At 36.5% G+C, this 27,588-nt stretch overlaps 1 protein-coding gene and 1 pseudogene across 13 annotated transcripts in view; one reads left to right on the top strand and one right to left on the bottom strand.

Moving 5' to 3' along the window:
• ANKS1B (ankyrin repeat and sterile alpha motif domain containing 1B) overlaps window positions 1-27,588 on the top strand; it is a 1,309,735-nt gene that overhangs the window by 311,731 nt on the left and 970,416 nt on the right. The window lies entirely within an intron of this gene.
• Window positions 10,002-10,173, bottom strand: LOC118144751 (U2 spliceosomal RNA; annotated as a pseudogene).

Here is a 27,588-nt window from a genome sequence, read left to right as displayed (position 1 = left end):
TTTCCTTTATAAATTACCCTGTCTTGGGTATTTCTTGATAGCATTGTGAGGATGGACTAATACAGGTCTTCTGTACATGGTCTCAAAAGGCTGCAATCAGGTTGCCTTTCAAGACTGTGGTCTCTTCTGAAGTTCAGTTGTTCTCTGGCAGGCTCATGTGTTTTTGGCTGAATTCACTTCTGAGGTTGTAGGACTGAGGCCTCTATTGTCTTGTAGGCTATTGGAGGAGAGTTGCTTTCAACTTGAGGCTGGTCTCAGATTCTAGCTGCAGGCTGTCTCAGAGCATGGCTGATAGCTTTCCCAAAGCCAGCAGATAAATTTTTCTGACCTCAGGTGAGCAGACATAATTCTTACCTAATCAGATCTGGCTCAGCCAGGATACTCTCCCTTTTGATTAACTTGAGCAAACTGAGCTTGATTACATCTACATAACTTCTTTTGCCATGTAACATAATATAATTACAAGAACGATGTTGCATCTTATTCACAGATTGAGCTGACATGTGAAAGGAGGATTAATATACAGGGTGTGTAAATGAGAGAGTAGGAATCTTAGGACCATCTTAAAATTCTGCCAGCCACACACACTAAGCTTACTCTTGTATTTTCCTTTGCATTATCTGATCCCTCTGCCTGATTCTTAATCTCTACATGGCTGGCTCTAATTGTTAGCCTGTTTTCATCTTAAAAGAGATCTTCTTAGAGAAATTTGTCTTAACAATCCAGTCTAATCATTAGGGATTCGAACATGAATAAGACATGTTTTGTGTTTTAGATAGAATAATATAGTGGTAGAGTGAAAGATGGATTTGAATACTTTAAAACTAGAAACCAAAATATCAAATAGGAGATATTTACAATAGCATAATGTAGGAACATTAAAGATGAAGAAGTAGAGGATTGTGAATTGAAGGAAGAAAATATCTTCAATTTGAATCAAATTTGAATTGAGATGATTTTATGGCTTAAAGTCTAAATAACTGGTCCAAGGTCACAAAGGTCATTTTTTTGTATGATGAAACCCTTACAATATTTTATGTTATTTGTAAGAAATTCACCACTTTGGTAACTTGCCTTTTATTCTTCCTTTTTTTTTAAATTTAGCACTTGCTCATGTAATTATTATTATTATTTTAGAGACAGAATCTCAGTCTGTCACCCAGGCTGAAGTGTGGTTGTTCAGTCATAGCTCACTGCAGCCTTGGATTCCTGGCTCAAGCAGTCCTTCCACCTCAGCCTTCTGATTAGTTAGGACTACAGGTGTGTACCACTACTCTTGGCTATTTCTTTTTTCTAGAGACCAAGTATTGTTATGTTGCCTAGGCTGGTCTTGAACTCCTGGCCTCAAATGATCCTCCCACTTCAGCCTCCTAAAGGCTGAAGTCACAGCCCTTGGTGCCTTTTTTCTTTATATTGATATTTTGAAAAAATGATCACATGCTCATCAAGAGGCATTTACTTTGGGAATATTATTTCCACTGTAAAGAACTAGAAAAATTGACACAATATAAAAAACAGCTGTTTTTAGTTGTTGGACATTAGACAATACAGGTCTGTAAATTCAGAGAGAAGAGAAACAAATGAGGTGAGCCCTGCAATTACCCACCTACAAGTTTGAAAGTGGTTTATGGGCTACAAAGCAGGGAGAGAGTTCTTGATGAGTTGAGGAGACAGAGTTTACATTTCAGGTAGCTCGAGGTTGCTAGGATTTCTAGGTCAGGGTATTGGAGAGTTGGGAACTGCACACAGTGAGGCTAGGGAAAGACCCACTGAAAAGCAATATTCTGAGCAATTCCAGGAGCTCACACAGAGTAGGGAATGTTTTATATTCCCAATAGTGAAAAGAAGAGACCTAAATTGTAAAGTTACAAGGCACTGGATAGAGTACCCAGAAGAGTATCACCTTAATAATGGGGATAATGTGGACTTGTAAAAAGATTGTTCTGAAATTATCCTAACAAAGTTTAAAGGAAACCTCAAAGTAATGAAACTGATCTGCAGATTAATTAACTATGTTCCAGTTATAACAAATCCTGGCACCTCACAATGTAGAATTCACAATGTTCACCAAACAGTAAAATATTATTTTGCAGGTAAAGAAGTTATAATCTGGAGAAAAATAAATAAATCAATAGAAACAAATGGAGAAATGACAGAGATAATAGATTTAACAGCCAAGTTGTTTACAAAATAGCTGTTATATTATGTAAATATAAAACAGTGTTATAAAATGCTCAAAGACGTAAAGGGATACATGAGCATGAGGAGAGAAATGTGAGAAACAAATGACTCACGTGGAACTTCTGAAGATAATGAATATGATAGCTGAAATATACTAGATAAGATATATATCAGAGATAAGACTGAAGCAGAAAATATCAGTGAACTTGAGAATCTGGCAATAGAAACTAAAATGCAGTACAGAAAGCAGAAGGATTGGAAAAAAATAGAAAACAGCATCAGTGAGCAGTGACCAACTCAGCCGCTGAGATATGTGTAACTGACATCCTGAAAGGGAGCGAGGAATGTAGAAAAATTAGTTGAAAAAATAATGTTTGAAAATTTTCAACATATGATGGAAACTCTAAGCCCGCAGATCCAATAAGTTGAATAAATTGTATTCAAAATAAACTTAAAGGAGCCACATTGAGGCATATTAAGATTATTGAAAATCAGTGATGTAACAAAAAATTTTAAAAGCAGCCAGAGAAAAGTGACATATTACTTACCAGAGTAATATATGTAAAAGAATAAAACTAGACTTTTCCTCATAAACTAGGTGAGTCCCAAGTGATGAAATCATATCTTTAAAGCACTGAAAGAAAAAAGCTATCAATGTATAATTTTATTCCCAGTTAATATATATTTCAGAAGTGAGGGTGAAGTAAAAGCTTTTCAGGCAAACACAGACATGATTCATTGTACACACATCTTTCTCATAGAAAGATTAAAGGAAGTTATTCAGGCAGAAGGCAAAAATGATATCAGATGGAAAATTTGCTCTACCAAAAATGATTAAACTCTTCTGTATACAGCAAAAATAATAAAATGCATTGTGTGATTTATAACATGTAGACTTAATATATATGGCAACAGAAGTACAAAAAAATGATAGGAGTAAATGGAAGTTTACTGTACTAAGGTTTTCATAATATGTGTGAAGTGGTTTGAGTTACTTAAAATGCTTTGTAGAATAATTTTTAAAAATAAAGTAAATGAACTCTTACATGTCTATAATTGTCATACCAATTTTCTTACATGTGAGTGATGTCTTGCTTGGTAATAGGATTCTTGATTCATAGTTTTATTATAAGAATAACTTAAGACAATTTAAATTTAATGCAGTTTAATTGAACAAAGAATAATTCATGAATCAGGCAGCACTCAGAACTAGAAGAGATTCTGAGAACTCTGCCCAGTAGCATGAGTAGTGAGCTTTGGTTCAACACAGAAGCAAAGTAGAGAAACCATCTGAATGGCTACAATGAGGTATTTACGTTATTTGGTCATAGTGCAATAAGGCATTTGCCTTATTTGGGCATGTTGTGAGAAGCTGGCTGCCTATAATTGACTGAAACCTGGCTGCTTGTGATTGGCTGAAACTTGGCTGTTTGTTATACTCCTAAGTTACATTTTGGTTTGTTTACATGCTAAGTTAGGTTATGGTTCACTTGGTAGCAACTCACAGTGTGGAGATAGCCTCTGGCTAATGGCTCTCTATTTATTTTTGAAATTATTGTTATTTTATTATTTATGATTTCAATAACTTTTTGGGGAATAGGTGGTTGCTTACATGAATAAGTTCTTTAGTGGTAATTTCTGAGATTTTGGTGTACCTATCGCCCAAGCAGTATACACTGTACCCAATGTATAGTCTTTTAACTTTTCAATCCCCGACCTATCCTCTTGAGTCCCCAGAGTCCATTATATAATTCTTATGCCTTTGTATCCTCATAGCTTAGCTCCCATTTATTAGTGAGAACATACAATGTTTGCTTTTCATTCCTGAGTTACTTCACTTATAGTAATGGTCTCCAACTTCAACCTGGTTGCTGTGAATGCCATTATTTCATTCCCTTTTATGACTGAGTAGTATTCCATTGTGATCATTTTCTTGCTCATCGATTGATGGACATTTGGGCTAATTCCATATTTTTGCAATTGCAAATTGTATTGTACTGCTATAAACATGCATGTGCAAGTATCTTTTTCATATAATACTTCTTTTTCTCTGGGTAGATGCTCAGAAGTGGGATTGCTAGATCAAATGATAGATCTACTTTTAGTGTTTTAAGGACTCTCCACACTGTTCTCTGTAGTGGTTGTACTAGTTTACATTCCTACCAGCAGTGTAAAAGTATTCCCTTTCCACCACATCCTTGCTAATATCTATTATTTTTTAATTTTTAAATTATGGCCAATCTTCTAGGAGTAAGATTATTGCATGTGGTTTTGATTTGCATTTCATTGATCATTAGTGATGTTGAGCATCTTTTAATATGTTTGTTGGTGATTTGTGTATCTTCTTTTGAGAATTCATGTCTTTAGCCCACTTTTTGATGGGACCATTTGTTTTTTCCTGCTGATTTGTTCAAGTTCCTTGTAGGTTCTGGATATTAGTCCTTTGTTTGCATAGTTTGATACATAGTTTGTGATGACTTTCTCCCACTCTGTGGGTTGTCTATTTACTCTGCTGATTATTTCTTTTGCTTTGCAGAAACTTTTTAGTTTGCCTATGCAAGGTCTTCATGAACAAGAACTTTGCTTAAGCCAGTTTCTAGAAGGGCTTTTCAGTGTTATCTTCTAGAATTTTGATGGTTGCTGGTGTTAGATTTAAGTCTGATTTGTCTTGCATTGATTTATGTATAAGGTGAGAGATGAGAATCCAGTTTCATTCTCCTACATGTGGCTTGCCAGTTATTCCAGCACTATTTGTTGAATAGGGTATCTTTCCCCCACTTTATATTTTTGTTTGCTTTGTTGAAGATCAGGTGACTGTATGTGTTTGGCTTTATTTCTGGGTTCTCTCCTCTGTTCCATTGGCTTATGTGCCTATTTTTATACCCATACCATGCTGTTTTGGTGACTGCAGACTTATAGTATAGTTTGAAGTTGGGTAGTGTGATACTTCCAGATTTGTTGTTTTTGAATAGTCTTGCTCTGGCGATGCAGGCTCCTTTTTGATTCCATATACATCTAGGATTGTTTTTTCTAGTTCTGTGAATTTGTCATTTTCACAATATTGATTCTACCCATTCATGAGCATGGAATGTGTCTCCAGGTATTTGTGTCATCTATGATTTCTTTCAGCAGGGTTTTTTTTTGTTTTTGTTTTTTTTTTTGGTAGGTTTCCTTGAAGAGATCTTTCACCTCTTTTTGGTTAGATATATTCCTAAATATTTCTTTTTTTGAAGCTGTTGTAAAAGGGGTTGAATTCTTGATTTGATTCTCACCTTGGTTGCTATGCTAGTGATTTGTGTATATTGATTTTGTCACCTAATCCTTTACTGAATTAATTTTCCAGTTCTAGGAGCTTTTTGGATGAGTCTTTATTGTTTTCTAGGTATACAATCATATCACATCCTTGTGTTGTTCCAGCTCTCAGGGGGAATTCTTTCAACTTGCCCTCATTCAATATAATCTTGGCTGTGGGTTTGTCATAGATGGCTTTTATTACCTTAAGGTATGTCCCTTATATGCCAGTTTTTCTAAGGGTTTTAATCATAAAGGGCTGCTGGATTTTGTCAAATGCTTTTTCTGTGTCTATTGAGATGGAGTTTTTAATTCCGTTTATAGGATATATCACATTTATTTACTTGCATATATTGAACCATCCCTAAATCCCTGGTATGAAACCCACTTGATCATAGTGGATTATCTTTTTGATATGCTGTTGGATTCAGTTAACTAGTATTTTGTTGAGGATTTTTGCATCTCTGATCATAAGGTATACTGGTTTTGGTTTTCTTTTTCTTTTTTTAATACCCTTTTCTGGTTTTGGTATTAGGGTGATACTGGCTTCATAGAATGATTTAGGGATGAATTCCTCTAGTCTCTATCTTTTGAAATAATGTCAGTAGGATTGGTACCAGTTCTTTCTTGAATGTCTGATATAATTCATTGGTGAATCCATTTGATCCTGGAATATTTTTTGTTTGCAATTTCTTATTATCCTTCTGATATCACTGCTTGTTATTGGTCTGCTTAGAGTTTCTATTTGTTTCTGGTTTAATGTTGGATGGTTGCATATTTCCAAGAATTTATCTATCCTCTAGGTTTTCTAGTTTGTATGCATATAGGTGTTCATAGTGGTCTTGAATGATGTTTTCTATTTCTGTGATATCTGTTGTAATATCTCCCATTTCATTTCTAATTGAGCTTATTTGGATATTCTCTCTTTTCTTGGTTAATCTCACTGATATGATTTGACTGCGTCACCACCCAAATCTCATCTTGAATTGTAGCTCCCGTAATTCCCATATGTTGTGGGAGGAATCCGGTGGGCAGTAATTAAATCATGGGGCAGTTTCTCTTATACTGTTCTCATGGTAGTGTATAAGTCTCACAAAACCTGATGGTTTTATAAAGGGAAACCCCTTTCACTTGATTCTCTTTCTTGGCTGCCGCCATGTAAGATGTGTATTTTACCTTCTGCCATGATTGTCCCAGCCACGTGGAACTGTGAGTTCATTAAGCCTCTTTTTAAAAAAATAAATTACCTGTTCTCAGGTATGTCTTTATCAGCAACATGAAAATGGACTAATACACTTGCTAATGATTTATTGATTTATTTTTTCAAAGAATTGGCTTTTTGTATCATTTACCTGTTGTTGTTGGTGTTGTTATTTTTGTTTTAATATCATTTAGTTCTGCTCTGATCTTGGTTATTTCTTTTCCTCTGCTGGGTTTGGGTTTGGCTTGTTCTTTCTCTAGTTCCTTGAAGTGTGAGCTTAGATTGTCAAAGGTGCTGTTTCAGATTTTTTGATGTAGGTATTTAATGCTATGAACTTTCCGTTCAGTACCACTTTTGTTGTATCCCAGAGGTTTGATAGATTGTGTCACTATTATTGTTCAGTTCAAACAATTTTTAAATTTTTATATTCATTTCATTGTTGACCCAGTGATTATTCAGGAGATTATTTAATTTCCATATATTTGCATGGTTTTGAAGATTCTTTTTTTTTCCAATTTTATTCCACTGTGATCTGAGAGAGCACTTGATGTAATTTTAATTTTGTTAAGTTTATTGAGATTTGTTTTGTGGCCTGTCATATGTGGTCTATTTTGCAGAACATTTTATGTGATGATGAATAAATTGTATATTCTGTAGTTGTTGAGTAAAAAAAAAGTTCTGTAAATATCTGTTAAGTCCATTTATTATAGGGTGTAGTTTAAGTGTATTGTTTCTTTGTTGACTTTCTGACTTAATGACCTGTCTAGTGATCTCAGTGGAGTATCGAAGTCCCCCACTATTATTGTGTTGCTGTCTATTTCATTTATTAGGTCTAGTAGTACTTGAGAAGTCCTGCATATATATTTAGGATTGTGATATTTTCCTGTTTGACTAGTCCTTTTATCATTACATAATGTCCCTCTTTGTCTTTGAAAACTGTTGTTGCTTTAAAGTCTGTGTTGTAAGAATAGCTTCTTCTGCTCACTTTTGGTGTCTGTTTGCATGGAGTTTTATTTTCAACCCTTTTTTTTTTTTTTTTTTTTTTTTGAGACGGAGTTTCGCTCTTGTTACCCAGGCTGGAGTGCAATGGCACAATCTTGGCTCACCGCAACCTCCGCCTCCTGGGTTCAGGCAATTCTTCTGCCTCAGCCTCCCGAGCAGCTGGGATTACAGGCACACACCACCGTGCCCAGCTAATTTTTTGTAATTTTAGTAGAGACGGGGTTTCACCATGTTGACCAAGATGGTCTAGATCTGTTGACCTCGTGATCCACCTGCCTCGGCCTCCCAAAGTGCTGGGATTACAGGCTTGAGCCACCACGCCCGGCCTATTTTCACCCCTTTACCTTAAGTTTACGAGTCCTTATGTGATAGGCGACCTTCTGAATTATTTTTCTAGCGATTCAGAGATTTATTCTTGATTTGGATATATTGCTGGTGAGCTAGTGTGATCCTTTGGGGATGTTAATGGTCCTTGTTTTGTCATATTACCAGAGTTGTTTTTTGGTTCCTTCTCATTTGTCTAGAATATGTCAGAGGAATGATCTGGGGCTCAAGAGCCGTTATTCAGATTCTTTTGTCCCACAGGGTGCTCTCTTGATGTGGTATTCTTCCCCTTCCCCTAGGAATGGGCTTCCTGAGAGCCAGACTGCAGTGATTGTTATTTCTCTTCTGGGTCTAACCACCCAGCAGAGCTACTGGGCTCTGGACTGATACGGGGGAGTGCCTGCAAAGAGTCCTGTGATGTGTTCCATCTTCAGTTCTCATGGTAGATACCAGCACCTGCTCCAGTGGAGGTAGCGGGGGAGTGAAGTGGACTGTGAGTGTCCTTGGTTATAGTTTTGTTCATTGCTCTGGTTTTCTCAATGCTGGTTGTGTTAGCAGTGAAGTTGTCACATGGACAGACTCAGGACCTCTTGTTAGCTAGGATGCTACAGGCAGTGGAATTAGCTGTTGTTTTCTTCTTCCTTGGGGTGGGATTATTCTTTTATGAGTTGCTGTAATGGTTTGAGTTGGTTGGCCTCTAACCAGGAGGTGGCACTTTCAAGAGACATCAGCTGCATAGGTATGGTGGGATATAAGCTTGTTTAAGGTTGCCTGGATAAGTATTCAGGTTTCTCAGGTGACAGGTGGGGCCATAGAGCTCTCAAGAGATTATGTCTTTTGTCTTTGTCTACATCAGGTGGTGGGTTAGGTGTGTCTGAGCTTAGAATCTCCTTGAATAGGACTTGCTGTGGCTACTGTGGGGATGGGAATGTGGTTCTCAGGCCAATGGAGTTATGTTCTTAGGGGGATTATGACTGCCTCTGGCACATCATACAGGTCACCAGGGAAGTGGGGAGAAGCTGGCAGTGACGGGCCTCAGTCAGCTCCCACGTAGCCAGCAAAGCCAGTCTAACTCTTACCATGCCCCTCCAACAGCACTGAGTTTATATTCACAGGGAGCCTGTGAGCAGTGCTGAGATCTTACCCCAGGCTACAAGCCTCCCCGCTGAGAGTTGATAAAGCATTCAGGGCTTTTAGGCTTCACCCCTCCCTGCCTGCCACCATTTCTGTGCTCATTTCCACACTTCCCATTAGCCCCCTCCCCAAATTCTGCCCAGGAAAATTCACACTTGGTCAGAATTATTACAGAAGTTCAGCTGGAAGTTTCTTTCTCCCTGTGGTCCGTCCCCAATTCCACTTGCAGCCCTCCCACAGACCTCTGGGAGATAAAGTCAGAAATGGCTCTCCTTGATTCCCTGGGGACTGAGAGTGCCTAAAGGCCTCTTTCTGCTGCTGCTTCTACTTTTTTTTGTTTTGAGACAGAGTCTTACCAGACAGATACGCAGTGGCATGATCTTGGCTCACTGCAACCTCTGCCTCCTGGGCTCAGGTGATCCTCCCACCGCAGCCTCCCAAGTAGCTGGGATTATAGGCATGTGCCACCCATGGCTGGCTAGTTTTGTATTTTTAGTCAAGGTGGGGTTTTACCATGTTAGCCAGGCTGGTCTTGAACTTTTGGCTTCAAGTGATCCACCCACCTCGGCCTCCCAAAGTGCTGGGATGACAGATTTTTGTATTCTAAAAATAAATAAATAAATAAATAAATAAATTATCCAGGTGTGTTGGTACATCCCTGTAGTCCCAGCTACTTGGGAGGCTGTGGTGGGAGGATGGCTGGAGCCTGGAGGTGGAGATTACAGTGAGCCAAGATGGTGCCACTACAATCCAGCCTGGGTGACAGAACCAGACCCTGTCTCAAAAAAAAAAAAAAAAAAAATCTTAGAGTTCAAAAACCATCAGACTATATTTAAATACATGCCATTTAAGTTATTTTTTTCTTGGGAACAAGTGAGCTCTTTTAATCCAAATGTAATTTCAGATCAGGAGAGCTTCTGTCTATTATTTCTTTGATCATCACATCTTCATTTGTTTTTATTCCATTATTCACAAACTGACAAATGTTAAACCTGTACTTGATACTACACTTGATCTTAGCCAAAAGGCCGAGAAGCGATAAACCTGTACTTGATACCTATTAAGATTTATTTTTATTCTGTTTTCTTCACTTGATTTTCTAAAACACGTATTTACTTTTCTTCAGTGTCTTTTTCATTTTTTCAACTGAACTTTAAAATTCAAGAACTCTTTCTTTCAGTTCTAGACACTATTTTTACACATTTTAATTTCATATTTATAGGAGATTATAGTACATTTTCCCCCTTTTTTGTGTGTCCTCCATTATTTTTACCTCCACTACTCTTGCTGATGACCTAAGTTTCTTTCTTTTAAGCTGCTGTCTCATAAAATGGTTTGTTGATCCTTATAATTTATATTAACTGGCATTCATATTATTGGGCATGGGATCCTTCAACACCTGTCCTGCTTAGGTTTTAGAGTCTCTAAGAATATGGTAATTAAACAAAAATAAATAATTAAATGGGAGCATTTAGCTCCAGAGTGCTTTTAGTGGAATTTAGGCTTAGAAAAGGAAATGTTTTTTATGTTTTGATGCAATCAGGGATGGACTGTACTTAGCCCAATACTATAGTGTAAAGGGATGCTTGAGCTTGCTCAGTAAACAGGTAGGAGAATTTTCTTTCCTTGCTTATGGTTATCCATGAATCTGTGACATTTGTTATGTAGGAAAAGGTAGCCTAGAAGAGGCTCTGACGACTGTCCAGTAAGTTTTAGAACAGAATTGCATCTTCTTTTTTAGAACTTAAAATCTCAGATAATTCTAAGTTCTTTCTAGCCTCCAAGAGTAGACTTCAGTTATTTTCTAGGATAAGTAGCCACACCAGGGACTTAGGAAGAAGGACTAGAGAATATGGACATAAGCTGCCATCTTCCCAAAATCATGAAATGATTTGTATGATTTTATAACTTAACATTTGTAGAACTATAGTCTTAGGACTCTGTGGCAGTTCTTGCCAACAGTAAGTACTCCACTCTGTGTTAAATAGAACAGTAAGTTCTCCTTAACATAGATTTGGTTCTATCTTACTTGGTTGTCTCCGGTAAGGTACATCACAGAATAACTAACGGGACATACTAGATATTCCCCCTTATTGAAGTGTTGCTATTTTTACAAAGACAGAGTTGTTTTAGTAGGTATCTTTTAACTGAGCTTTATTTCTTTGGTGTAGCCATCTTAAAAAATGGAGAATTTATTCAGAATTACATAAGCAGCTGGAGATTTGACTGAGTCATTTTGATCACTAGTATAGGAGTTAACTGCAATTCAACAGTGTTCTGAGCAGCAGACATTATTTTACTTCAAAGTCCTAGCAGTTTTAGAAGAGAATCTAATTATATTTTCTGAAAAGCATTTGGAAATTGTTTTCCACTTGTGCAGTTTTAAATACAGTAATCACATCCTTTTCCTTCCCTTCATAAAATTTCTCACCAAATCATATATTATTTAGTCTATATTATTTGCTACTTTCTTGAGCAGACTTAAGAGAAAAAAAAACAGTTTGGAAGAGAGACAACTGGTACTACTTTTAAGATCAAACTCATGTCAATTTTGTAATGTTGCATGGCTCTCCTGATCACACCTCTTTGGAGCAGGACCTAGAAACAGGGATCAGGCAAGAAACTAGAAATCAGGTCTAGGTCATGAAAGATGTAGGAGAGCAAAAGAAAACGAAAGATTCACTTTTATAAGCCCTTTGAAATATTTTGGAAACTTTTTGTTAAAACCTATTACATTAAAATTAAAAACAGGTATTGTTAATCGTAATACATGCAATATTGAGTTTTCTTTGATATTTGGGAGGATATATGTCAGTACGAATAAAGATATATACCTCAACTCTTCCTGTGTGTTCTACTGTGCCTCACAACACATTCTCCTTCTTCCTATTCCACTCCCCACTTTAATAATCTAATTATTTTGTATCATTTTATAATTTAACGTTTATGGAACAATAGTCTTAGGGCTCTGTGGTAGTTCTTGCCAACAGTAAGTTCTCTAATTTTCCACTTGTTTTCCAGATTTTGACTTCACAATAACTGCATGAAACTTTGAAATTGAAATATATTTAGTAATCTTATTTTGATATTTCTGGAAGCAAAAGGCCTAAAAAGGAAGAAAAAGCAAGTGTACATTTCATAAGCTCAAGTTAGAAAAGACTTATTGGAGTACTTCAAATTGAAAACCATTTTTTTAATTTATCTTAACACATATCATGAAATTAAGTCCTACTTATTTTTATAAATTATTTGGCAATTAGAAAGTGAAGATAAGATATGTAATTTGCAGTTAAATTCTTAGAATTGCCTCTGCTTTCTGATAAACATTTCAACAAATTAGTATTATTATGGGATTCTAAATGAGGAAATAATCTTTCATTTTTATTTAAAAAGCTTGTTTCTTCTTATTACAGACAATTTGGAAAATAAGATATGGATGAATAATGAAAATTCACTTGTCATACAGAGATGTGTTTTAATATATTTTATCTTAGTTTTTATATATGTGAGTGTATTAGTTCATTCTCATGCTGCTATAAAGAAATACCTAAGACTGGGTAATTTATGAAGAAAAGAAGTTTAATTGACTCACAGTTTCACAGGGCAGAGGAAGCCTCAGGAAACTTTCAATCATGTCAGAAGGGGGAGCAAACATGTCCTTCTTCACATGGCAGCAAGAAGGAGAAGTGCCAAGCAAAGGAGGAAAAGCCTCTTAAAAAACCATCAAAACGTACTCGCTATCACAAGAACTGCATGAGGGTGCCTGCCTTCATGATTCAGTTACCTCCCACTGGGCCTCTCCCATGATGTGTGAGGATTACAGGAAATAAAATTCAAAATGAGATTTGGATGGGGACAAAGCCAATCCATATCACAAGTCACTATAAAAATGAAACAATCATACTGTGCATTTTGTTTCTTCATTTTCATGAAAATTTTCCCATGCCAATAACATTTTATAAAATTTACTTATAGTAATGATATTATAATATAAATGTATACACACACAGGTAGCACAATTTAATTATTTTCTATGATTAAACATTTAGGTTGCTTATAAGTTTTATTTTATTATATATAATATGATGGTAAATATCCTTGAGTAAAATATCTTTGTGCACATCTATCTTTTTAGGTTAGATTGGTAGAGGTGAAAAAGCTTGATCAAAGCACTTAATATCACTAATATTTGATTATAAAAGTATTCTGAATTGATCATTGAAAGTTTACAAAATTCAGAAAAGGATTAAAAAATTTAAATAGACCATTATTTCACTATTTAGAGATTAATTTTTTAAAAAAATATTTAAAACTGGAATTTAGTTTGCCTAGGGTTTGTTATCTACTTTTTAAAACAGTGCAACCTATTAAAATAATAAAATGACAATTTTTCATGTTACTAAATATTTTCTGAGAATATGATTTTAAAGATCATTAAAAATTTTATTATATAGATAGACTGATTTATTTAACAGTGTTTTTCAGTTAAATATTAGGTGCTTTCAATTATTTGCTTTTATATCAATGGAATAATGAATATCATTACACATACATATAACATTTATTCTCCTAGTATAGATATCTAGAAGTAGAATTTCTGAAAGGGAAGAAAAATTTTTTAACATTCTTTACACATACTACCAACTGATTTTTCAAAATATTTTTGTTAATTTATATTCCTGATGTAAAGTCCCTCACCAAACATTATGGTTTGAAAACATGCCAGTTTGATTGATAAAACATGTTAGCTCTTTGCTATTTGAATCTTCATTTCTATAAATACGAAAGAAATTAAACATATTTTGTATCATCAGTGGTCAATTTTATTACTTTTAAAATCATCTTTTCAATACCTTTGTATGATTTTCATTTACTATGCTATTTTTCTTATTGATATATAGAGTCTTTGCTTATTAAGGATATTATTTTGTTGTATTTATTTTAAATAATTTTCCAAAGTTTTCACTTCTTTTAGAAATTTAGTAGTAATGTTCAAATACAAGGGTTAAATTTTTCTAATGAATTCTAGAAAGCATTTCTTCTATTATATTTACTACTATTTTTATTAGAAATGTCTTTAAAAGAAAATGTCTATTTTTCCCACAGAATACTTCAATTCACATATTTTGTTTTCAGAAATATGAACTCACTTTCTATCTTAGTTTATTGATTAATCCACTTTTTTAAAAATAAAGTTTTGGTGCTTCTTTTTCATGTATTAAGATGATATATTAAGTTCTGTACTAGAACTATTTATTATTCTTGCCTGAGTCCTATAGTGTTTTACTTTTCATAGTACTTATATTCTTTTTCATACATTTCTTTAGCTCTTTTTTTCTTTTATTTTCTGGTGTTTTTTAAGTTCATGTCACCATCTTTCCTCTCAGATCCAGGTAGGATTAATTTATTACTTTAACCATTTATTGAAAAGTATTTCTTGTTTAACAAATACCGGTTATGTACAGTTCTAGTCTTAGATATAAAACATGACAGCTTCAGTCCTCACTTTATATATAACTTATATAAAACATCCATAGATTATTACAATTCCAAATACACTTTTACTTGAGGATAATGGGCCATATTTGGAAAGTTCAGCTTTCTCAAACATTATTATGATATTTTTTTCCATTTAAACTAATTTTTCTTAGTCTTGACATTTATTTCTTTGTTTCATAATGAAATAGCTTGATTTCCCCAGGGCACCAACATTTCTTATTTAAGGTTATTGTCAGCTGTTTTAATTTTTGATTTTTAAATTTTTTGAATCATGTTCTTTTCCTATTATATATTCCGGAAGTCTTTGCTTATAAATAGAAAGACTGTTATTTTTATATTTATCTCATAACTTGTTGCCATACTTTACCCTCCTAAATTATAATTTTCAGCTGATCTTCTTGAGTTCTATAAATATGTAATTGTTTACTGAAAATAATTACCATATTAATAACCATATTTTATAATTATGCTAATAAACATTGTTTTGCTTAAAATTTATTTTACTTAATTTATTTTGATATTCATGAATTATACTTTATACTAAATGTTGCATCTTTTTTATTTTTTAATTTATCTCTTGGCAGGTTGTAATTTATCCTCAAACAGGATGAATGTATCATATCAAGAATTATTCATGAGGGCTGCATTTTCTGTCTTGCTTTTAAACATAATCAGTAACTTTACTTGGTATAAAATTCTTGAGTTATAACCTTGTACCTTGAGTAGACTGTTGACATTTTATATCATCTGATGCTTTTATTATTGGATATATTACAAAAATATGAGGTCAACGTGATATTTCTTCTCCTTGGTGTAGGTATGGTAGATTTTGTGATTTTTAATTTTTAAAAATTTTCTGGACGTTTGGGATGTAAAAACAGATTATCTGATTTACTTAACAGAGTCAGTTTCTGTTATTTGCATCTAAGAATCCTGGCTAGTACAGTAGGCAATCTGAGTGCTCATTCTGGAAGCTTAAACAGGTTATTCTTTTTCCTTGGAATTAAAAGATTTTGTCTGACTATGTCTTGATATGATTATTTTCCATTAGTTCTTTTAGGCATTTGTTGTATACCTCATCTTTCTAATTCTGGAAAGTTTTCTACTATTATAGCTTATAATTTCCTTTGTTTTATCTGCTCAGACTTCTTCACCTAAGATTAAATGGTCCTAGAGTAGATCAGTGTTTTTGATTTCTATGATACACCATGTGTTCTGACCTTTTTGAGGGTGTGGATTTTGATGAATGTCTCCAATTTGGCCACCAAAACACTAATTTGATTTTATGTAAAAATCAGCATGGCTATTGTTTAGAGACAAAATTATTTAAATTTTGTAATTTATTCTCTTATTTCAACCAGTTTTATTGTGTCTTTGGCTCAATGTTAGCCTTTTATTTATTATCATTTCCTGCTTATGTTTCTGTGTTGAAGATTCCCAAGAAAGTTTAAAACAAAATATTATTAAACTATGAAAGGAGAGTAACTATAAATATGTAAAACAAACTATAAAGGTATCTCTGGCTGAGAGAGAGTATCTGAGGAAGGACAATTATGGAAGAGAGCCCCTCTCCCTAAGGTTATGATTCATACCTCACTGGAGAAGGTTTATATAGGTGTTGTCCACTGAATGATCTGTTTCTGCTTGACCAACGTCACAGGAACTCAGAAGCTGGAGTGGCCTTTCAGAATTGTTCTCATTTTGGAGGAGGTGGCTATACTTCATCAACTAGTTATTAGCTGCTGGCTGCCACAAGAGGTTTTGTCTTTAGGCAATGACAGGATGGTATTCCCTAGTGATGTTGTAATTGACAGATTGGGTGGCACAGGGTCAGATATGTTTGGAGTAGTTCTGCTTGGTCAGACTTATGCGTATTTGAAAGGGATTTTCAGATATGGAAATCCATAGCTGAGGAGTAGAAAAATTCCTTTTCTTCGAGATGAAATTAGTTCACCATTAGGAAGATCAAGGTGAAACAATGGGGAATTAATTAACAGTAAATCTGGTAAATTAGAAGTTACTGATGTCTTTTGATTGTCCTGGGTACCTCCTACTTTATTATCTCAGACAGAAGACTTATCTAGCATGGGTTTAATGCTTTGACTAGATAGCTTGTGGCTCAGGTATTCCAATTTTGGCATTTGAACTTGGGTCAGGGAGATTTAGTTAAATGCTGACAAGATGGTGAGAATGTTGCATAGACTGAAACAATATTGCTATGTTTTTGAACTTGTTGTGGTACATCTGAAAAATTCTTTTCCACTTAAAAAATTTTATCTCAGGAAAGAGAAGAGTTTTAAAGTCATTGTTAATATGAGCATTGTTAATATGATTATTAAAGATAGTTTGGGGTGGGAGAGAAAACATTAGGCTTTATTTTCTTTGGCTAGTGTTAATTAATGAAATATTTCAACCAAAAAACATTTACTGAATGCTACTGAGCATACAAAAGAAGTGTTTTAAATTTGGTATTCAAGTTCCTACTCTGTACCACATACTACTCTAGATACTGGGAATACAAACAAGTAAGATATAGACCTCTCCCTTTAAAAGCTGTTACCCCTGAGAAAAAACTGTATTTTAGATAGTATTGTTTATTGACCTAAAATCAACCAAGTCTAAGTTGAGCCTTGAGGTGGAAGATTAACCTTAGAGGTTTGCTGCTTAAGATTTCTTCTAGACTCCTTTCCTTCTTCCCAGTGTATACACCATGATGTTCACTATGACAACTAAAATTGATAAAGATGCTTTTAGAAATAGAAAATTACCTAAAATCTAAACTTATCCTGAGCATGAGTCAATTATAAAGCAAGACCACAAATCTAAATAATTTCCATCAGGGTGCACAGCCTTTACAAACCTAATACGCAATTCAACTTTTCTGCATTGGAAAACAAATTCAGTAGGTGTATTTAATACACACACACACACACACACACACACACACACACACACACACAAAGAGAGAGAATAACAAAAATACTTGCTGTGGTGTCAGAGTGGGGAGACCCCACAAGTGCTGAGGCAAGGGTCTGCAGCCTCAACCTGTTCCCATATGAATATAGAACTAGAAAAGAATTAGAGATATAGTTACATAGTTATTCCCACATAATCACATAGTTATTCATATGTAATCACAGAAATATATACACTCAATATAACCTTTTAATTTTGCTAATGATTATCGGGTTTTGAAACGTGGAACTGAGGTGACATTGTGAACAAAGTGATCCTAAGGCAAGATACTCTAAGCCCTCTGTCATGCCCATGTAAGGGCTGCTGGAGGGCACCTTGGCTGTGTGGCAGCACCAGTGCTAGGAAAGTGCCCACTGTTTAGCCAGCTGAGGAAGGAGACGTCGGAGATGTCCTAGACATCTCTTTCCTCAGGGGAGTTAAGGAAAAACTGCTCCTCCAAGCTCTTGTGGCAGGCCTGAAGGCTGTCAGGTAAGCCCATAGACATCCAGGGGCTTAATTGTCTCTGTGATGCTGTGCTTCAGTGGTCACATTCCATGTCCACTTTCATGTTCCACTTCCGTACCTGGTTCCTCTTTTTCTTAGAAGATAGAATCAGTAATAGTAACATAAATCTTTTTTTTTTTAATTTTTTATTGGATTATAGGTTTTGGGGTACATGAGCAGAGCATGCAAGACAGTTGCGTAGGTACACACATGGCAGTGTGCTTTGCTTTTCTTCTCCCCTTCACCCACATTTGGCATTTCTCCCCAGGCTATCCCTCCCCACCTCCCCCTCCCACTGGCCCTCCCCTTTTCCCCCCAATAGACCCCAGTGTTTAGTACTCCCCTTTCTGTGTCCATGTGTTCTCATTTTTCATCACCCACCTATGAGTGAGAATATGCGGTGTTTCATTTTCTGTTCTTGTGTCAGTTTGCTGAGGATGATGTTTTCCAGATTCATCCATGTCCCTACAAACGACACGAACTCATCATTTCTGATTGCTGCATAATATTCCATGGTGTATATGTGCCACATTTTTCCAATCCAGTCTATTATCAATGGGCATTTGGGTTGATTCCAGGTCTTAATGTCTTTGTTCTTTCTTGACAAGTATGGAAAAATGTGCTGATGCATTTTGCTCCTTACCTCATCTTGGCTACTTGAAAGTTCTGGGCCCCCATCCCTATGGCACATGATGTACTTGACCCTTTCACTGACCAATGTTATCTCACCCTACCTACCCTTCCCCTTGCTTTATACTCAATAAAAGTCAGAGTGTCCAGGCACTCCGGGCCACTGCTGCAGTCCATGCTTTGGTTGGCAGTGGACCCCTGGACCCAAACTCTGTTTTCTCTTTCTCAGTGTCTTGTGTTTTTTATTTCCACAGTTTCTTGTCTCTGTACCAGTAGAGAGGGGCTCGTGGGACTCTGCCGGGCTGGACCTTACACTGTGGAGACATAATTTTTTAACGTATGTTGTATTTATTTTAAAAGAAAGTTTACATCTTCTTTTTTTGAATGTGTTATAGTATATTTCCATATTTTAAAATACCATTTTTGCTGCTAATTCATGTCTCTTGAATAAATGATTTACCAAACTACAATCTAGATTTTGGTTTTGTTTACATATATTACCTTTATATACACACTTTTTTTCTGTGAATTAGCATGATCTGTCTATTCATGAACTGGGAGAAGTAGAAACTTATATCCACCCTTGAGGATGGATTGAGATTTATTTTGTTAATGTTTACAGTAAAATATGTTTCCTCTTTTATTAAAAAATTGAGGACTATTTTTTACTGTGTAATTCCTCCAGCCAATAATGTGAATTATGAAAATCACCCAAAAGTATCAAATCAGTATAAACCATCTGTTACACATCTCTTAGAAACACTATTTTCTTAACCTACCCTTGGTTGTATTAATATTAACCAGCTGTGCAAAATCCTTAATATCTATTCCCATTTTATTTATGCCATGTTGATTAATGTCTTGAACTAGAGTCAGTCAGTTCTAACAGGCTTCAGATCTAACAGACTTAGTGTCTAATTTATATTCATTTTCTTTTCTTTTTTTTTTTAAAGTTTTTATTGCATTTTAGGTTTTGGGGTACATGTGCAGAACATGCAAGACAGTTGCATAGGTACACACATGGCAGTGTGTTTTGCTTCCTTTCTCCCCTTCACCCACATTTGGCATTTCTCCCCAGGCTATCCCTCCCCAGATGCCCCACCCCCCGCTGACCCTCCCCTTTTCCCCCCGATAGACCCCAGTGTTTAGTACTCCCCTCCCTGTGTCCATGTGTTCTCATTTTTCATCACCCGCCTATGAGTGAGAATATGAGGTATTTCATTTTCTGTTCTTGTGTCAGTTTGCTGAGAATGATGTTCTCCAGATTCATCCATGTCCCTACAAACGACACGAACTCATCATTTCTGATTGCTGCATAATATTCCATGGTGTATATGTGTCACATTTTCCTAATCCAGTCTCTCATCAATGGGCATTTGGGTTGGTTCCAGGTCTTTGCTATTGTAAACAGTGCTGCAATGAACATTCGTGTGCATGTATCCTTATAGTAGAACGATTTATAGTCCTTTGGATATATACCCAGTAATGGGATTGCTGGGTCAAATGGAATTTCTATTTCTAAGGCTTTGAGGAATCGCCACACTGTCTTCCACAATGGTTGAATGAATTTACACTCCCACCAACAGCGTAAAAGTGTTCCTATTTCTCCACATCCTCTCCAGCATCTGTTGTCTTCAGATTTTTTAATGATCGCCATTCTAACTGGCGTGAGATGGTATCTCAATGTGGTTTTGATTTGCATCTCTCTAATGACCAGTGATGATGAGCATTTTTTCATATGATTGTTGGCCTCATATTTGTCTTCTTTTGTAAAGTGTCTGTTCATATCCTTTGCCCACTTTTGAATGGGCTTGTTTGTTTTTTTCCTGTAAATCTGTTTGAGTTCTTTGTAAATTCTGGATATCAGCCCTTTGTCAGATGGGTAAACTGCAAAAATTTTTTCCCATTCTGTTGGTTGCCGATTCACTCTAGTGACTGTTTCTTTTGCCATGCGGAAGCTGTGGAGTTTGATTAGGTCCCATTTGTCTATTTTGGCTTTTGTTGCCAATGCTTTTGGTGTTTTGTTCATGAAGTCCTTGCCTACTCCTACGTCCTGGATGGTTTTGCCTAGGTTTTCTTCTAGGGTTTTTATGGTGCCAGGTCTTATGTTTAAGTCTTTAATCCATCTGGAGTTAATTTTAGTGTAAGGTGTCAGGAAGGGGTCCAGTTTCTGCTTTCTGCACATGGATAGCCCGTTTTCCCAACACCATTTGTTAAACAGGGAATCGTTGCCCCATTGCTTGTTTTTGTCAGGTTTATCAAAGATTGTATGGTTGTAGATATGTTGTGTTGCCTCCGAGGCCTCTGTTCTGTTCCATTGGTCTATATCTCTGTTTTGGGACCAGTACCATGCTGTTTTGATTACTGTAGCCTTGTAGTATACTTTGAAATCCGGTAGTGTGATGCCCCCCGCTGTGTTCTTTTTGCTTAGAATTGACTTGGCTATGCGGGCTCTCTTTTGGTTCCATATGAAGTTCATGGTGGTTTTTTCCAGTTCTGTGAAGAAAGTCAATGGTAGCTTGATGGGGATAACATTGATTCTGTAAATTACTTTGGGCAGTATAACCATTTTCACGATATTAATTCTTCCTAACCATGAACATGGAATGTTTCTCCATCTGTTTGTGTCCTCTCCGATTTCGTTGAGCAGTGGTTTGTAGTTTTCCTTGAAGAGGTCCCTTACGTTCCTTGTGTGTTGTATTCTTAGGTATTTTATTCTTTTTGTAGCAACTGTGAATGGCAGTTCGTTCTTGATTTGGCTCTCTTTAAGTCTGTTATTGGTGTAGAGGAATGCTTGTGATTTTTGCACATTGATTTTATATCCTGAGACTTTGCTGAAGTTGCTTATCAGTTTCAGGAATTTTTGGGCTGAGGCGATGGGGTCTTCTAGGTATACTATCATGTCGTCTGCAAATAGAGACAATTTGGCTTCCACCTTTCCTATTTGAATGCCCTTTATTTCTTTTTCTTGCCTGATTGCTCTGGCTAGAACTTCCAGTACTATATTGAATAGGAGTGGTGAAAGAGGGCATCCTTGTCTAGTGCCAGATTTCAAAGGGAATGCTTCCAGTTTTTGCCCATTCAGTATGATATTGGCTGTTGGTTTGTCGTAAATAGCTTTTATTACTTTGAGATACATTTCATTGATACCGAGTTTATTGAGGGTTTTTAGCATAAAGGGCTGTTGAATTTTGTCGAATGCCTTCTCTGCGTCAATTGAGATAATCATGTGGTTTTTGTTTTTGGTTCTGTTTATGTGGTGAATTACGTTTATAGACTTGCGTATGTTGAACCAGCCTTGCATCCCCGGGATGAATCCTACTTAATCATGATGGATAAGTTTTTTGATTTGCTGTTGCAATCGGCTTGCCAATATTTTATTGAAGATTTTTTCATCTATGTTCATCATGGATATTGGCCTGAAGTTTTCTTTTCTTGTTGGGTCTCTGCCAGGTTTTGGTATCAGGATGATGTTGGTCTGATAAAATGATTTGGGAAGGATTCCCTCTTTTTGGATTATTTGGAATAGTTTCAGAAAGAATGGTACCAGCTCCTCTTTGTGTGTCTGGTAGAATTCGGCTGTGAACCCATCTGGACCTGGGCTTTTTTTGGGTGGTAGGCTCTTAATTGATGCCTCGACTTCAGACCTTGTTATTGGTCTATTCATAGTTTCAGCTTCCTCCTGGTTTAGGCTTGGGAGGACACAGGAGTCCAGGAATTTATCCATTTCTTCCAGGTTTACTAGTTTATGTGCATAGAGTTGTTTGTAATCTTCTCTGATGATGGTTTGAATTTCTGTGGAATCAGTGGTGATTTCCCCTTTATCATGTTTTATTGCATCTATTTGGTTTTTCTTTCTTTTCTTTTTTATCAATCTGGCTAGTGGTTTGTCTAGTTTGTTGATCTTTTCAAAAAACCAGCTCTTGGATTTATTGATTTTTTGAAGGGTTTTTCGTGTCTCTATCTCCTTCAGTTCAGCTCTGATCTTAGTTATTTCTTGTCTTCTGCTAGGTTTTGAGTTTTTTTGATCTTGCTCCTCTAGCTCTTTCAATTTTGACGATAGGGTGTCAATTTTGGATATCTCCATTCTCCTCCTATGGGCACTTATTGCTATATATTTTCCTCTAGAGCTTTAAATGTGTCCCAGAGATTCTGTCATGTTGTGTCTTCGTTCCCATTGGTTTCGAAGAACTTCTTTCTTTCTGCCTTCATTTCATTGTTTATCCAGTCAACATTCAAGAGCCAGTTGTTCAGTTTCCATGAGGCTGTGTGCTTCTGGGTTGGTTTCTGAATCCTGAGTTCTAACTTGATTGCACTATGGTCTGAGAGACTGTTTGTTATGATTTCAGTTGTTTTGCATTTGCTGAGCAGTGCTTTACTTCCAATTATGTGGTCAATTTTTGAGTAGGTGTGATGTGGTGCTGAGAAGAATGTATATTCTGTGGATTTGGGGTGGAGAGTTCTGTAAATGTCTATCAGGTTTGCTTGTTCCAGGTCTGAGTTCAAGCCCTGGATATCCTTGTTGATTTTTTGTCTGGTTGATCTGTCTAATATTGACAGTGGAGTGTTAAAGTCTCCCACTATTATTGTGTGGGAGTCTAAGTCTCTTTGTAAGTCATTAAGAACTTGCCTTATGTATCTGGGTGCTCCTGGATTGGGTCCATATATGTTTAGGATCGTTAGCTCTTCTTGTTTTATTGATCCTTTTACCATTATGTAATGGCCTTCTTTGTCTCTTTTGATCTTTGTTGCTTTAAAGTCTATTTTATCAGAGATGAGAATTGCAACTCCTGCTTTTTTTTTGCTCTCCATTTGCTTGGTAAATCTTCCTCCATCCCTTCATTTTGAGCCTTTGTGTATCCTTGCATGTGAGATGGGTTTCTTGGATACAGCACGCTGATGGGTTTTGATTTCTTATCCAATTTGCCAGTCTGTGTCTTTTGATTGGTGCATTTAGTCCATTTGCATTTAGGGTTAATATTGTTATGTGTGAATTTGATACTGCCATTTTGATGCCAGCTGGCTTTTTTTCTGTTAGTTGATGTGGATTCTTCATTATGTTGATGCTCTTTAGCATTTAGTGTGATTTTGGAATGGCTGGTAATGCTTGTTTTTTTCTATGTGTAGTGCCTCTTTCAGGAGCTCTTGTAAAGTAGGCCTGGTGGTGACAAAATCTCTGAGTACTTGCTTGTTCGCTAAGGATTTTATTTTTTCTTCACTTCTGAAGCTCAGTTTGGCTGGATATGAAATTCTGGGTTGAAAGTTCTTTTCTTTAAGGATGTTGAATATTGGCCCCCACTCTCTTCTGGCTTGTAGAGTTTCTGCTGAGAGATCTGCTGTGAGTATGATGGGCTTCCCTTTGTGGGTGACCCGACCTTTCTCTCTGGCTGCCCTTAGTATTCTCTCCTTTATTTCAACCCTGGTCAATCTGACGATTATGTGCCTTGGGGTTGCTCTTCTTGTGGAATATCTTTGTGGTGTTCTCTGTATTTCATGCATTTGAGTGTTGGCCTGCCTTGCTAGGTGGGGGAAATTTTCCTGGATAATATCCTGAAGAGTATTTTCCAGCTTGGATTCATTCTTTTCGTCACATTCTGGTACACCTATCAAACGTAGGTTAGGTCTCTTCACATAGTCCCACATTTCCTGGAGACTTTGTTCATTCCTTTTTGTGCTTTTTTTTCTCTAATCTTGGTTTCTCATTTTATTTCATTGAGTTGATCTTCGACTTCTGATATTCTTTTTTCTGCTTGGTCAATTCGGCTGTTGAAACTTGTGCATGCTTTGCGAAGTTCTTGTATTGTGTTTTTCAGCTCCTTCAATTCATTCATATTCCTCTCTAAGTCATTCATTCTTGTTATCATTTCCTCGAATCTTTTTTCAAGCTTCTTAGTTTCTTTGCATTGATTTAAAACATATTTTTGTAGCTCACAAAAGTTTCTCATTATCCACCTTCTGAAGTCTAATTCCATCATTTTATCACAGTCATTCTCTGTCCCGCTTTGTTCCCTTGCTGGTGAGGAGTTTTGGTCCTTTGTAGGAGTGGAGGTGTTCTGGTTTAGGGTGTTTTCCTTTTTTTTGCACTGGTTTCTTCCCATCTTTGTGGATTTATCCACCTGTCATCTAAGTAGTTGCTGACTTTTCGATTGGGTCTCTGAGTGGATGCCCAGATTGTTGATGATGAGGTATTTCTGTTACTTGGTTTTTCTTCTACTAGTCTAGCCCCTCCACTGTACGACCGCTGAGGTCCACTCCAGGCCCTGCTTGTCTGGGGTGCACCTATAGCAGCTGCGGAACAGTGAGGGATGCTACCAGTTTCTTTTTCTGCTGTCTTCATCCCAGAATGATGTCTGCCAAACATCAGTCTTCTGGATATAGAGGGGTCAGGGAGCTGCTTGAGGAGACAGTCTGTACTTTATAGGAGCTCAAGTGCTGATCTGTGAGCTCCGTTGTTCATTCAGGGCCGTTAGGCTGCTATATTTAATTCCTCTGCAGCAGAACTCATAGAAAAAACCCCTTTTTTTCTCAGATGCTCTGTCTCGGGGGGTTGGGGTTTTTTTATGAGTGTCCGTTGTGCTGTCCTGCCCTGCTAGGTGGCAGTCTAGTCACTATTTGCCTGCCGAGGCTCCACCCTGCTGGTGTGAGGTCTGCCCTGTTGCTGCAGGCTCTGCCCTGCTGCTGCAGTCTCTGCCCTGCTGCTTCAGTCTCCACCCTGCTGTCACGGGCTGTGCCCAGTGGCGGAGTCTCTCTGTTGTGGTGGGTTGCCTCAGCAATGGCAGGCTCCGTCAGCAATGGGAGTGTACCTCTGTTGGGGTGGGTTGCCTCGGTAATGGCAAACACCCCTCCCCCACCGAGCTGCACTGTTCTGGGTTCAGCTGTGCCCGCTGTGAAACTCTCCACCCGGAGTGTTTGGAATCACCGTTTTGTTTGTCCCACTGCGCTACCCCAAACGCTGTTTCCCTGAAATTTCCTGGCCTGGCTCACTGTCCACGTCCCGTTCAGTCTCAAGTTCAGCCCTCTCAAGTCTCAGATTGCCGGTTCAACTGGGCACCCAGACCAGTGTGCTTTGTGCAGAGTGCTGTGGAGCACCACTGTGCTGCAGCGCCGGCCACTGGCTGCACTGGCTGCCAGCTGCACCAGCCAAAATTGCTGCGCTGGCATCCTGTGTCTCTTTTATACCTGGGAATTTCCCTGTTCTGTGGAAAACAAAGATCCGTCTGGAAATGTGGCCCTGACTCACCCTTTATGTCTTCACCAAGAGCTTCAATTCTGGGTGGTTCTCACCGTGCCATCTTGAGTCAGTCCTCCATTTTATTTTCAATATAAAATGCTTCAATCTTAAGTTTTGTTGACTTATGGTGACTTAGTTAATATACATTTCAATTAGATACTTTTTTTTTCAAAATTTTACTTTCATTTAACTGAACAACTGCTTTCCCAGAAAATGGCTGAAAATATTATAGAAATAATATGTCTACAATATAAAGATGAGAAAGGACAAGGAATATACATTGTATATTGAAAATGATAAAATATTGCTATTTAATAATGGGAATGTTTATCTTTTGGTTGTGGGACTGTTGAAAGACTTCTTTGCATATATATATTTTTTTGATTAAACATGCCTATTCTGTTTTTCAGTCCAGGATACACTCACATGCATACACATACATATTTACATACACAGCAGCACTGAAAGCATTTTTATTTTACAGTCATCTAAAGACAAAATAGAGAACGTGAAGTAACAAGAGTTGTCTAATTAAAATGTATGTACATGTGATGTGCCCTGAACTATGCTAGTCATTTTGCAGGATACACAAGTAATAGAAAATATTGTTCTTGCAATTACAGAGATAAGATATACTTTATTAATGTCCAGCAAATAGTTTAAAACAATATATTGAGTTGTCCAAGCCATCTGTATTATGGGAATCTAGAGAAGAGAAACAGTCTCTGAATCTTTTTGTTACCTAACACATGGAAGCTTTCTATTTTTTTACCTCAATAGAATAAGAAGTAGAACATTGTGCCTTGACAAATGTTGAACTTGTTTTAAACTATCAGTTTTTCATAATAGAGCCCTGATTTATTTTTTGTGTCCCATCTCCCCACCATGCCTTTCCTCATAGCTAATTTGCCAGACACAGCAAGCACATTCATATTGCCTTAATCATGCAAACTGTGCCTCATTCTCATCTCCTCTTTTCTCTGTCAGAATTCTTTTCTCATGAGGTGCTTTTGCTCAAATGCAAGCACTCTGTGAATTCTCTCCTATACTTGCCCTTGTTGCTTCCTCTTTATGTTTTCTAATACCTTGTTTCAGTACCTCTGTAATGCTTATAATTTTGGTCTAGTTTTACTGTGTAGTTATTTATAGATATGTGTCTTTACACCTTGAGTTCAGAGTTTATGACCTACTTACGTTTTTCTTCCCTCACCCTAGAGTTTAGCTTTGAAGACAGTAGTTTTAATAAATATTTAGTAAATTTAAAAAATTTATTTGAAATATTGGGAATAAGCAATAATTTTTAAATTAACAAGTGTCAATGAAATTATGTCCACAAGAAGCTCAGGTTGGTTGTAAAAGATGTGTATTCACTGATGCAAAAAAAAAATTGAGTAACTATTATATGACAGGTGTGATTGTTTTTCTAGGACCATCTATTTAATATGAATTAGGAAATTGACAAGACAGGAATGATGATGGAAAGAAAAGACTAACTTTATGTGATAAATATGGAGTTAACGGTGTGGAGGAAGGGAATATTAATATATTTGAAAGATTTGTACAAAATAGAGGAAGTGGGATTATTTAGCCAGTGAGAAGTGAAGAGAGGACTAAAATGGAGAAGCAGATATGAATA

This window comes from Callithrix jacchus, chromosome 9, assembly GCF_049354715.1.
Source record: "Callithrix jacchus isolate 240 chromosome 9, calJac240_pri, whole genome shotgun sequence".
Classification (NCBI taxonomy): domain Eukaryota; kingdom Metazoa; phylum Chordata; class Mammalia; order Primates; family Cebidae; genus Callithrix; species Callithrix jacchus.
The sequence above is the reverse complement of the archived record's forward strand: the minus strand, read 5'-3'. Positions and strand labels throughout refer to the sequence as shown.